Consider the following 13,756-nt stretch of genomic DNA (forward strand, 5'->3'; position numbering starts at 1 on the left):
AGAGAACACAACCATTCTGATCTTTTCTTTGTGGCATTTTGGGCTAAAACTTGGAAGAGCATTCTAAGTTGGCAGCTTTGAAAAGACAAAGGAAATAGGAGTGGCAGGTGATAGACCCTCTTTTCTTAATTCTGAGTGATTTAGAAATCATAAAATTAGAGGGAAATGATTCATCTTTGTTAAAGACTTAGAAGAAAATTGTATATTTCCTAACCAAATTATTGATCTGCTGATTACCTTTGGCTACTGAAAGTCTAGTGGTCATAGAACTAAGCCAAATTCACCTAATATTTCTCACTTAAGTATCGATTTACAAATACTGCTGACTATGCCTTGCTCTTAAGATTTGCTGTTACATTTTTGGAGTCATCTTTACATAGTGCTAATTAATAAACAAAATTAATATCTAGTTTCAGGTGACACACCTATAATATCATCTTATGCCACTTGCATGACAGTGGGAAACATACACTTTATATAATACGACATAATAGAACAACGTCTAACTGTGGCCAACTCCATAGCTGGTGTATATTGTCAATAATCAACATGATCCTCTATACAGGCATCTTTCAATAGCATGTGTGTGTAAACACAAATATATACACACATAAGTATGTGTATATATGTATATATGTGTGTACGTGTACATATATGCACATGTATCAATAAGCATTTATGAAATATCTCCTATGTGCCAGGAATTATTCTAGGTTTGAAGGATATATAATGCCTCTGTTTGCAATAAAGCCTTTAATGTCTCCTTGTCTTTTATTATAAAAGTCAAATAGAGTCTCTGATTTGTTCTGCTGCCGATATCACTCCATGGTACTCAGGGAAATTCATCAACTCATCTGGGCTTTGAAGGACCCTTTCATTGTACTGGACCCAAATCTACTGACTGAAATTCATGCTTTCAAAACCACAAATGTTTCAGTTAATATAAGGCTGCTATAGTACAACTTGATGGGTCCTAGTAGCCTGAAAAAGGTACCACAAAACACTAAGGAATTCATTAAGTGGCCATATGTGCAAGACTTGGACAACAAAGTGAATTGAATTTCTCACTTTTTTTCTTGCTTCTTTCCCTAGTTTGTATGGCATAGGGAAGAGAAAGTTGGCTTTGGAAGTAGGAAAACCTGAGTTCAAATCTTCCCTCTGACTTGTGTGACTCTGACCAAGTCTCTTAACCTCTCACTGACCCTAGGAAACTCTTTAAGATTATAACTTTATAAGTTTTGGAGAAAATGCCAACTTGTATTGAGAGAGAGACGTTCTTTATGTAAGAGTAGCCTATATCGGTGAACTTACAAGTGCAGCAATTATCCCTTTATTACTCACACCTGAATATTTTTTAGCATGAATTTCATGGAAACTTCAAATTTTAGTGCTAATTAATGTTGTTGTGTCATTCTGTCCAAAGATTTGAACAGAAAATCTAGAATGTGATGTCTTCTACGTGTATTAAAGGTATTTCATATTCATATCTAATTACTTGTCCTATTTGATCCTGGCATATTGAAAGCATGGCAGAGATCATTGTTGGCACCCTGTTCTTCGAGTACTCTGACTACATGCCACTTAAAAAACTTTAATGGTTTGCTGTTGATGTCAGGGTGGTGACTTCACTTAGACATTTCATCTCTTGCTCAGCAAGCTTTTAATGTGTAAAAAGATGGGGTTAGTGGCATTCTGCTTCAAGCCCTATCTATATTTAGGGTGAGGAACCATATTATAAGCAAAGGACAACAAGTTTCATTAAAAACAAAAACAAAAATAAAATCACTCCATTTAGTAACTTTATATGTAAACAGAATAAACTCCATTTTCTCATTTATAAAATTGGGAAAACATTTTTTCTTTTGGACTTTCTTTACAGAGTTGTTGTGCTGCTCAAATGAGATTATGTATGGGAAATTATTTGGTAAAGTTTAAGGTGCAATATCTTTGCAATACTTAGTATTCCAAAAGACCCATGAGTTCTTTGATGTGAGGACTCCCTTTACCAACAATGGTTGCAATCCTTCCATATCTAAGTTTGTTGAGATGCTATGAACAGAAAAGTTTGCTATGTTGTGGGCAGTCTTCAAGATTACTGTCAATGAATTCACTGCCTGTCCTAGGATAACATAGTCTGTCCCTAGGCCTACATTTGAATCCTTTCAAACTTAGTAGGAACTGAAAGAGCTTGTAATCTTCTGGAATAGCTTTTGAAAATCCAACTTTGGTGGATTTTCAAATAATAAAATTCAAATTTTCAAATAAAATTTCAAATAATAAAAAATTATTAAAATTTTAATTCGTGGAATAAAACAAGCATTTCTATAACATAGCACAATAAAAAAACAAGCTGATTGAACATGTATCAAAGAAAAAGAGATTCTATTAAGTTTGCATAAGATCAAACACTGTAAAAACTAAGCCCACCATTCTTTGATAGTATCTTTCCCCTGTAACCTACTCCCTAATAATTATAATCTCAAAAGACAACCCAAGGATACTCTACTTCTCCAGTAACCAAATTCAAGCAACAAATCCCCTCCCGGGCTATGTGTATGTCCAAATAGAATTTAGTATGAAGATACTTAGATGTTAAACCATATTGGAGTTGCTAGTGAAAATTTGAGACCATGAAATGTAGGGATGTTAGGGATATGTGGGCTTTTTGAGGGTAGACATTGTTATATTCTTCCTATGTGTACCCAGTGCCTGGCACATAAAGGTGTTTAATAAATGCTTGTTAATTGATGGATTGAATTAACAGTCTTTGCAAAAGAAGAAATTTTACATGAGAAGAAACTAAGATTGAAGGAAAGGGAGTGATAGGCCTTGCCCCATAACAAGTTTAGCAAATGAGCCCCGAACTTGAACCTAGAGTTCTAACGGCCAGTCTAGTGTTTGTTTTTCTCCATCTTTCTTCTATACTATTACTTTACTTGAAATGGCTTAATTATTTTTTTCTGTTATAAGTTTCAGCTTCACTCAAAGAAATCTAACAAGCTGTGTAGGTTTTTAAAAATCTGGATTCATTTTCTCTTCTGGCCACTGGGCCTGGTTTTGACCTTCATCATAATCATTTCTCTGCCAGGCCTGACAAAGGCAACCAAACTCACTAGCCCTGTTCATGCAGGGTTATAGGGATGCTTCAGGTATGGAGAATTTACTCGGTGCCAAACCGACAAAAGCAATGCCTATGCCCAGTACTCATTTTCCAAGAAGCCTGGTGTTATTGTGATTTAAATTTTCATGCAATTCTTATGAACAAAAATTATTCCACTTAATGTATAATCCTACTGTGTACTTCCAAGACTGGGGGTATATTGGAAAAGTCTGAGGGTGTGATGCTTGCTCCAGGAAGCTGAAAAGTACATTTTAAGGAAACCACTTTATTTACTCCAATAGCTGAAATAGTCACTGCTTAATTAGAACACTGAGATAATTCTTCTTTATACACTAAATACCATTATATCCATCTCCATAATGTTGAACAATTTAATGCAAAGCTACCTTTCATTGCAATTTGATAAACACAGCTGGAGAAGAGGAAAATTTCCCTTTTACTCCTTATTCCCTAATTACTGAATGTGATGCCTGAAAAGCTTAGTCCAGGTAGCACATGTAGAAAGCCAGTGTGACAGGAGCCTTGCATCTCTGATGTTGATAACTGAATTTACATAATGATGTAAGGTTCGCAAAGCATGTTACATACATTAGCTCATTTGATTCTCACAATTCTGTGTCATCCAGATATACTTGTTTCTGTTTATTATTATATTATTATAACAAACTATACTATTACTCTGTGTGTATATGTGTATATAAATACATATGGACACACACATATATGTATATATGTATGTGTATATATGTGTGTATATATGTGTGTATATATTTTACCCAAACCTACATGGATTCGTATGTCCAAACACACTCATACAAATTAGGAAATGGTTCAAATATGATAAATGACTTGCCCATATTCTCAGAGTGACAGTGGAAGAGACATGGTATATTGTTGAGAAAGGCAGAAATAGAGTCAGAGTATCTTGGTTACTTCACTCCCTATTAGCTGGATTTCTCTGAACAATTATTACCTGGGTTTCTTTGGACAAGTCACTCTGCTTTTAGGGGCTTCAGCTTGCTCAGCTGTACCATTTGGAATATATGACCTTTATAATTTTAAAACCAAGCAACTATCATATGTAAACAACAAATTGTGATATAAGCCTACTATTATTAATATTATCAGTAATTTTGACATCAGCCTGCTGTTAGTATAAATAGTTAATAAGTCTACTACATAATTAATAATCATGAATCACATAATTAATAAAATTATTAATGTTCATTAATAATACCAAGCTGCAGTGCACACTTCAACCTCCTCCAAGGCTGAGACCTCCTAGGGACCCAGTGAAGAGACAGGCAGCCCCTCCAGCCCACCGGACGCTGGACTCTGCTGCAGACCTCATGCCTCCTGCCACCTCCTCATGTTTTCCTCTATGGTCCTGGGCACATAGTATGATCTTTAGGTATTCAGTTTCCCAACAACTTCCTATGGAAAATCAAGGGAAGTAGGCCATGGTTGTCGTGAGCAACTTTGAACAGCAGGACACCTTTAGAGAAGCTTGATCAAGGTGCCATCATCGGGAGACCCTCTATATCAGGACTGGGGCAGAGTTCCTCTGTCTCATCTTGCTCAATCAGTGGAAGCTATCTTTCCATTTCTCCTCTGCCTCCTGGGAAGTAGCAGAGAGCCAGCATTCATCATGGTTGGATTTAAACCTACGGATGTGCCTCCAACAGCCACTGTAAAGTTCCTCGGGGCTGGCATTGCTGCCTGCATCGCTGACCTCATCACCTTCCCCCTGGATACAGCCAAAACCCAGCTGCATATTCAAGGAGAGAGCCAGGGGGCCATCCGAGCTTCCTCTATCAATGCCCAGTATCGGAGTGTCATGGGCACCATTCTAACCGTGGTGAAGACTGAGGGTCCTGGCAGTCTGAGCAATGGGCTGGTGGCTAGGTTGCAGCACCAGATGAGTTTTACCTCTGTCCTCATTGGCCTCCATGACTCTGTCAAGCAGTTCCACACCAAGGGATCTGAGCATGCAGGCATTGGGAGCCACCTCCTGGCAGGCTGCATCACAGGCTGCATTGGCAGTGGGCATAGCCCAACCCACAGATGTGGTAAAGGCACATTTCCAGGCCCAGGCTCGTGCAGGTGGCAGCCGGAGATACCAGGATACGGTGGATGCCTATAAGACTATCGACCAGAGAGGAGGGACTTCAAGGCTTATGGAAAGGAACTTCACCCAATATTGCCTGAGATGCTATCATCAACTGTGATGAGCTGGTGACCTATGATCTCATCAAAGATGCCCTCCTGAAAGCCCTTCTCATGACTGATGACCTCCCATGCCACTTCACATCAGCCTTTGGGGCTGCCTTCTGCACCACCATTATTGCTTCCTCTGTGGATGTGGTCAAGATGAGATACATGAACTCTGCTGTGGGCCAGTCTACCAGTGCTGGCCACTGCGCCCTCACCATACTTCGGAAGGAGCCTTCTACAAAGGGTTCATGCCTTCCTTCCTCCACTTGGGCTCCTGGAATGTATTGAGGTTTATCACCTATGAGCAACTGAAATGGGCCCTGATGGCTGCTTGCACTTCCTGGGAAGCTCCTTTCTGAGCCCTCCTGCTAGCTTTTCTGCCTTGTGTCCTGCTTTGAGTCCAGACCCCATACTGCCTCTCCTCCTCATTTTTCCCCTATTCCTCTCCTCCCCTGCCTTAGCATTGAAGGAACCCCCTCAACTCCCCTCCTCCACCTTGGTTAGCCCCATTTAACCTTCTCCAGCCCACTCCTGCCTTTACAGCCTCACCCAGTTGTTAAGCTCCTTCTAATAAAGCCAGACCAGAACCGCCCCCCCCCAAACCAAATAATAATACTGAGCAGCTATCACTACTCCTTATTACTATCACTACTCCTACTATGGTTATTTCAAAATTTGTTGTTTATATATGATAGTTTATAAGTTTGTGAACCAGAAGGAACCTTAGAGGTTCATTTATTGCAATTGCTTCTTATTAGAGCCATGACTGTATTATAGAACAGTAATGGCTCATCTCTCTTCTTTCTATCTTTCTTACTTTTATTCCATTTTAAATGGCTTTTTTCTTGTCATAAGTTAGACTCACTCTAGTAATTGAAATCTGAAAGCGTTTTAAAATTTGGAAATTTAGTACCACAATCATTAAAGACACTTCAAAGCCAGGCTTTTAGTAGGAAAATGAGAGCACAAGGATATGTGTCATTAGACATCAGCTAAAACATTTCTGAACACATCATAATCCTCACCATCATGATCATCATCCCTTTAAAGCATACAAGCTATTTACCTCTGGAAAGTCACTTAACCTTGGTCAATTTAATAAGAATATTTGACAATATAAATTCTTTATTTATACATCTATTTCCTTACAAATATTACCATATTTGATCCTCACAACAATTCTGACAGGTAAGTGCTACTATTATCTCCATGTTAGAGATGAGGAAACTGAGGCAAACAAAATTTAAGTGACTCGCCTAGGGTCTCACGGCTAAGTATCTGAGGCTTTATTTGAACTTGTCTTCCTAGTATGTGTGTGATTAACGTGTAGCAGAAATGCTTTATTTTTGCTGTCATTTGCATTAAAAACAAGCAATTAATAGTTATTCTGGCAGCCAAAGCCAGGCTGATTATCTGATACTGATGCATATATTTCTTTCACTCAAGCCAAACCTCTTTCCTTTTTGAGTAGGATAGCATTATTCTACACTCCTTTCCTCATTCTGATCTTTTAGCATTACAGTGCTAGTCGTGAATTATTAAGAAGAAATTACAAAGAACTATTGAAAGATTTCATATATCTCCTAAGATTCACAGATCAAACATGGCACAAATTTGGAAATAGACAAATAGTATGTCCATGTAGCCATAATAGGGCTTGACATAGGCATAGGATTCCATTAGTTAACTATGGCATTATCTCATTGGAATGGTGTCATGAATAATTGGGACCTGAGAACATGAGTCCGACCACTCACAGGATAAGGTGGGAGAGCAAGTTGGATAGTCACAAATTTGGGCACCCTGGATTATTTCTCAACATGCAAGCCCTATGCTAATAGAGCTTAATTATGGAAGACAATTATGGAGTACTGAAAGGAAATGTACAAGATATTTGTACTGCCCTGTTAACAAACTATTCTTGCATTCCAAGGACCTTCCTACTAAATCCAGGGAGGATTTTTACGAGGAGGCTGGCCACTTGGTGATGAATTCTTTGTTCATCCAAACCCATGGATTATTAATCAAAATAATTGTTATGAGTATATTTATCCCTGGATCCTATAAACTGCAAATATCTTTAATTTTTTGTCTTGTAACTTTTTTCCTTGTGTCATAATTTCAGGAGAAATAGCTTTAATAATTTAAAATAATTCATGGTTTTCAAATTTAATGGTTTTTTTTTCCTTCAAAAATTCCCTTCTGCATTCACATCAATCTGAGTACGGGAAGCATAGTTTTTGTCAGTAGACAATGTCACAGTTGGAACACTAAGACACCTTATGGCCTTGGGATATGTTAAAATCTTAGAAAGTTAAAACTACAAGTGATCTTGAGATGATTAGTCCATCCTTCTCATTTGTACAGGTATTTAGAGTGATACACTAAGAGGAGAATGACTAATAAGGATCCCATAATAACACTGCAAGTGAGTTAGAGCTAGAAGCCAGGTCTCCTGGATTTTACCCTAGTCTTTCTGTTACCATACATCTTTGTGGGAAGTTCATTATACACAGTGTCTCCTATCATTAATTCTTCCTTATTAAAGAACAAAAATGTAACATTAAAATCAAATGTGTCATAACATATTATGCTTACATATGGACTATTTTTACATAAAACTGCCCCTAAATAAGGACTTCAATCTTGGGCCCTTCATTAGAAGTTTGATTCTCTATTAACTAAGCTTTCCAGGCCTTCAAAAGTAGATATTCCTCTGCTTTAAGGAATCCAAGGTTAGTTTTATTTTTGACAGGCATAGGTAGTCACTACTATACTAATTAAGAAGGTAGAAGAGAATGGGTCACCCAGAGGGCACAGAGAGACATATGGTGGACATAAATAGGCTGCAGGATGTTAATGAGAATGAATTGAGCACCAGAGGCAGAGTAAATGATATCATTAAAGAGACATATTACCAGAGAAGGTGGGTCAAGTAGAAAAAACCAGGGATAACAGATGTCGTCCAGGTGCTGCACTGCTATCCACACAACGGGAGACATATTGGAAGTCCTCCACATTGAGTGGATGTTCTTTGGAGGAATTATAGGGGGACATTGACAAGGGGCTCACAGGTGCGAAAGCATGGATGGGCTTCTATTGGCATCGTTGATCACTGAAATATTGAAGAGACCACTGGGTGTTCAGAAGACTTGATAGCTTTCCTCAAGTATCTTTATGACTGTCATATGGAAGAGATATCATATATGTACTGCTTAGCATCAGAGAGTAGAACTCTGGGTAGTGCGTGGAAATTGCAGAGAGGTATATTCCAGCTTGATGTATGGAAAAATCTCTTAACAATTCGTCAGTTGTTTCAGTCACGTCTGACTCTTTGTAACCCTAATTGGGGTTTTCTTGGCAAAGAACAATTAAGATATAATAAATAGTCATCCAATATTTTCTTGAGGGCTTCAACTGCAAAGGAGCCTAACATGCAGACATACATACATACATATATACATACACAGATGTGTGTGTATATATCTATGTGTGTATATTAGGTTCTTTTGCAGTTTTATAAGGAGGATGCTTATTCAAGTAAGGGATGAAGTAGCATTTATCTGCGGTCCCTTCTGAATTTGAGATTCTATAACTATTACCAATAATTAATTTGATTTAAGCATGTATAATTATATACATAATATTCAAGAATGTGTATAATGGTTAGCACTATGTAAGCTACATCTGGCTCTGAAATTCACTATTCACTCGGAAATTCACTATTCTCAAAATATCCCTTTGACTCTTTCTATACTTTTCAACAGTCTCCACCATCTTAGTTTATAACTTTATACCATTACACCTCAACTTAGTCTATTTTTCAAAATGATTCCATGTCACAGCATCTCCAGACTGCCTCTCCAGCAGTTTTTCTGTTCAGTATTCTGCAGGATTTTCCCTTGCAGCAGTCAAATTCATTGGTGAATGTCAGCTCTGATACAAAAAATTTCCTGCTTCAGGTTCTCCAGTTCTGCCAGTAAGTTAATTTAGATAAAGATGTTCTCAAAAAGGCAAAAATTTGGACTTCTCAAAAACCAAATTTTATTCCTCATTAGGTTTTAAGCTCCTTCAAGACAGCGATTGTATTTATTTTTGTCTTACTGTCTCCCTTATTCACCATAGAGTATAGCACAACACAGAGTAGGATTTTAATGAGGCTTGTTGAACTGACTTGATATATTTATATTGATAACAGAGAAAAAATTGAATAGAAAAAATTTTTCTAGACTCTATAAGCTCCAACCTTGTATTGTTACATTACCAAAAAGCAAAGCATTTGAATCATGTTGTCTTCTTCAGAAAAAATATCTTCTCTAAGTAGATTTAATTTTGTTCCTTCAGTTTTTAAAGAACCATCTGAACCATTTATTTGTTCATTTTCATGTTTTGTAAGATGGTGTTCACCATTTTACCTAATGCACCTTATATCTATATGGCAGGGCACATTTCTTCTTGAAATTAATTCCAAGAAAATATTTAACTGAGATATCAAGATACTTGAGGTATCTTAGACTAGTATCATATTCAAATCCTGCTCCTGGTCTTTATTATAGCTATGTGACACTGGGTAAATCTTTAAGCTCTGTGCCTCAAGAGACTCACCAATGGATTCATTACTCAGTTATAGGTGGAGTATGAAGTGTCTTGGAGGGAGTTTCTCTCTTTTGGGGATTTACCAGAGTCCTCAGAGTCAAATTGTCCAGGACCCGGGGTGGGCCAGAACCTGCAGCCTTGAAGCCACATATAGCCCCCTAGGTCCTCAAGTGAGGCCCTTTGACTGAATCCAAAGCTGCATGTCACCTTCTGTGCTGCACTGGAGGACCTAGAGGGCCACATGTGGCCTCAAGGCAGCAGGTTCCCCACCTCTGTTTCAGGCCATCTCATCTACCTGTTGATGTAGATCTACACTCTCTATTTCATCAAAATGAACTTTGTGCATGTTTTATTTTGTCATCGATTGTCCTGTTTTGCATTGTTTACTTTTGTAATCCATTTCTGATCTTTTCTGGATGTTATTTTGAATACTAAATGCATGAAGCATGGAGAAATAAAGGAAATGAGGCAGTTATTTAGGGCCAGAATCAATGTATCTTCTCCTTGTCTAGTACATGTTCTCTAGTTATACAATGTACCTCTCCCGGCTCCTTTCAAGGCTGGATTCCCTTTCTATGTATTTTTAATAAGAAACTCTTTCCTGAGCAAAATAATAAAGTAAAATTCAGTTTCAAATACTGAGTTTCTTAAATTTTATATTAAGAAACCATGACACTTTAATTTTAGGCTCTGGTAACCAAGATCTCTTTAAGTTTCTAAATTTTTTGAATGTTTCTGAAAGAAGTGAGTACTTAGCATAAGACTTAAGCAATTGTTTCTAATTACACTTTTTCTGTAAAAAAAAGAAAAGAAAAAGAAGAAACGAGAGCACAGAACTCCCTAATTGTCTTTGAACTATTTCTATTTTAATTCTAGGGAGGGTTATGGTACTAACTGTTGTAGCATTTATGTTTTTTTCTGTTGAGTTTGTGTTAACATCTAAGAGACTCAATCATCTGCATCTGTAAAATGGAAATAATGATAGCACCTATATCACAGCATTGCTATAAGAATGAACCGAGAAAGTACATGTAAAGTATGTTGCAAACCTTAAAGCTACATATAAATACTACTAGAGATCATAAAGGTTGCTCATGTTTAGGCTTGTTCTGTCTACTTTTCTTTTTCTTGTTTTCATTCCTTGTCTTTTGATAAAATGAATGTTTCTGTGGTTTCCACCAGTTGGATAAAATATTTTTCAATGGGAACTTTCTGTTTTGAAAAATATGAGGAATCTCTAAAATGGGGACAATCATACTTTTTTCTCTGTACCATCTAGTTGTGAAGATGAAGGGAAAAACAATATGTGGAAAAATACATTGAAGGTAAAATTTTGAGATGGTTATTGTAAAAATGGAAATAGATGAGGAAAATTTCCAAAAACTGGAGATGACAGTTGTATATCCCACTGCTCCAAAAGAGAAAAACAATTTGAGATACATCAAATGCTAAAGAAATCCATACAGGAAAATAGCATAAAACAGCAAAGCTGAAGAAACAAAATGAGATGACCTGAGTGGTATTTTTATCACTTCTGAAGGTTTTAGTGCAATATTAAATTGTAATAAAACTACAACATTTATCTACCTCATTCCCTCCCTTTCTCAGTTTGAGAGTATTTTTTACCCTAAAACAGAGAATAAGCACATAATTTACCTAAGCATCTGAGCCCCGGCCAACTGAACTTTATTTCATCATTAAGATTCTCACTCATTTAAAAAAAAGTTATTTCTCCCACAAGTACAAGCCAATGAGAGGTAAATACAATTGAAATCTGCCACTTTTCTCCTCATTTAGTGATTTATCTCATGCAATTATTGTGAAACCACAATAATTCAGCCTGTTCACATTTGTGGGTATGCGTCAGTACGAGGTCATTCAGTCAGCAAGTATCTATTAAGCAATTCTTGTTGTTGAGTCATTTCAGTTGTGTCTGACTCTTTATGAGGACTCCAGTTAGGGTTTCCTTGGCAAAGATACTAGAGTGGTTTGCCATTTCTTCTACAATTCATTTTACAGATGTGGAAACTCAAAGAAACAGAGTTAAGTGACTTGCCCAGGCTCACACAGGTAGCAAGTGTCTAAAGCCAGATTTGAACTCATGAACATGAGTCTTCCTCTTTCCAAGCTCAGTGCTCTATCCACTAATCCACCTAGATGCCCAAGCACCTGTAATATGCTAGACAAATGAAAATAACTCAAATCTGTTAGTTATATTTAGGAATTCCCTTTGTCTGTCAGCTTAGGCCCCATTTGATGCAGCGGATGAAACAAGCAATGAAGACAGTCTTGTCTTCCTCCTGCATCTCCATAATGATTTTCAGGTGTATTAGCAGTGACTGATAGTCTATGACCAGTAGAAAAAAAGTCCTTACCCTTAAAAAGCTACAGACTGCCACCTCAAGGCAATGGATTTCTGGCAGCTTATCCTGCCTCCATATTTTTTCTTCTCTAATTCCTTATGGTGTTCAGGAAAGCATATTTGGCCTAGAGCCTTGAAACACTTGGGTTCAAAATCACACATGTTAATTAGTTGTGTGACCTTGAGCAGAGAAGTTAACATTTCTGAGTCTTGATTTTCTTATGCATAAAATGAAGTATAATGGATAGTGCTGAAATTAGAGCCAGGGTGACCTGAGTTCAAGTTTCACCTTTTACATATAAAGGCTATGTGATCTTAGCTAAACTTCCAGTGCCTCCTTAGATAGTTGATCTAAGGTAGAAGTTTCAGAAGAGGGTATTGTTCTGTATTACAGTAGTCCCCTACACCAGAAAAATCGTGTCAGCTTCCTGTTCTTCCACTCCAAGATGCAATAGCCTCCTGCCTCTTGACAGGTTGGCTGTGAGGGAAGTGCTTCATAAACCCTAAGAAATACGCAACAACTTCAGATTGCTGTTATTACTCATCCTTCATTCCATTGACAGGCCAACTATCCTTATGTACAGATCTGCTCATGTCACTCCACTGCTCAAAAATACTCAGTGGCTCCCTATTTCTTATTGAGTAAAGTTGGAATTCTTTGTACAAGATCCTTAATAATGTATAATTTTGAAGCCTTGTTTTATAATTTCCTACCATATGTACCTTACTCTAGTCAAATTATAGTATGTTGTTATTCAAACACCCTCTATGCTTTCTTCCCTCTATGGATACCTTCAGGTTATTTTTTATAGAGCTATAATGCCCCCTCTACCATTTTCTCATCAAATTCCTACTCATCCTTTAGATCCTATCTCTAGTCTGAGCTCCTCTATGAAGCTTTCCATGATTTAACCCGACAGTAGCAATCTGCACATCCCCCTTCTTGTATACCTCTATTTCATTTATTACAGTACCCTGAGCTAAAGGCTCACAGCCAGTGATATATCAATGGATCTGTTACCTTATTTGTATGTAAACAATCTCTCCACTAGGAAACACTGGAAAACTTCCATCCATTTTAGTGCTGTTAAAAACATGTTTTCTATATCCTTTTACAAATCCTCCATGGAGGAGGAAGTTATTGGACATGGGCAAAAAAAACTTATTAAACAAGGGCAAAAGCAACCATGGCCAAGTCATTTTATTATTTTGTGTCTCACTTTTCTCCCCTGTAAAAATTTGCACTCAGTTGCCTCTAATATCCCTTCTAACTCAAGATCTAATGATACAATGAGGCCTCACTTGGTCTATTTTTAATATTTTGTAGGTGAAAATTCAATGTTTATTATTATGCATCTATTATCTATCTCATTTTTAATTCATATTTGTCACTGATGATATTTTATGTCACCTTTTTGTATTCACCGAGCATTTTCCCGTTGACACATGGGTGACCTACGGTT

At 37.3% G+C, this 13,756-nt stretch overlaps 1 protein-coding gene and 1 pseudogene across 1 annotated transcript in view; both read left to right on the forward strand.

The window, feature by feature from the left end:
* The window catches only part of PLXDC2 (plexin domain containing 2), a 518,063-nt gene that overhangs the window by 80,570 nt on the left and 423,737 nt on the right, over positions 1–13,756 (forward strand). The gene's annotated exons all lie outside the window — the stretch shown is intronic.
* LOC118849513 lies at positions 4,770–5,694 on the forward strand (annotated as a pseudogene).

The sequence above is a fragment of the Trichosurus vulpecula genome, chromosome 5, assembly GCF_011100635.1.
Source record: "Trichosurus vulpecula isolate mTriVul1 chromosome 5, mTriVul1.pri, whole genome shotgun sequence".
Lineage (NCBI taxonomy): Eukaryota > Metazoa > Chordata > Mammalia > Diprotodontia > Phalangeridae > Trichosurus > Trichosurus vulpecula.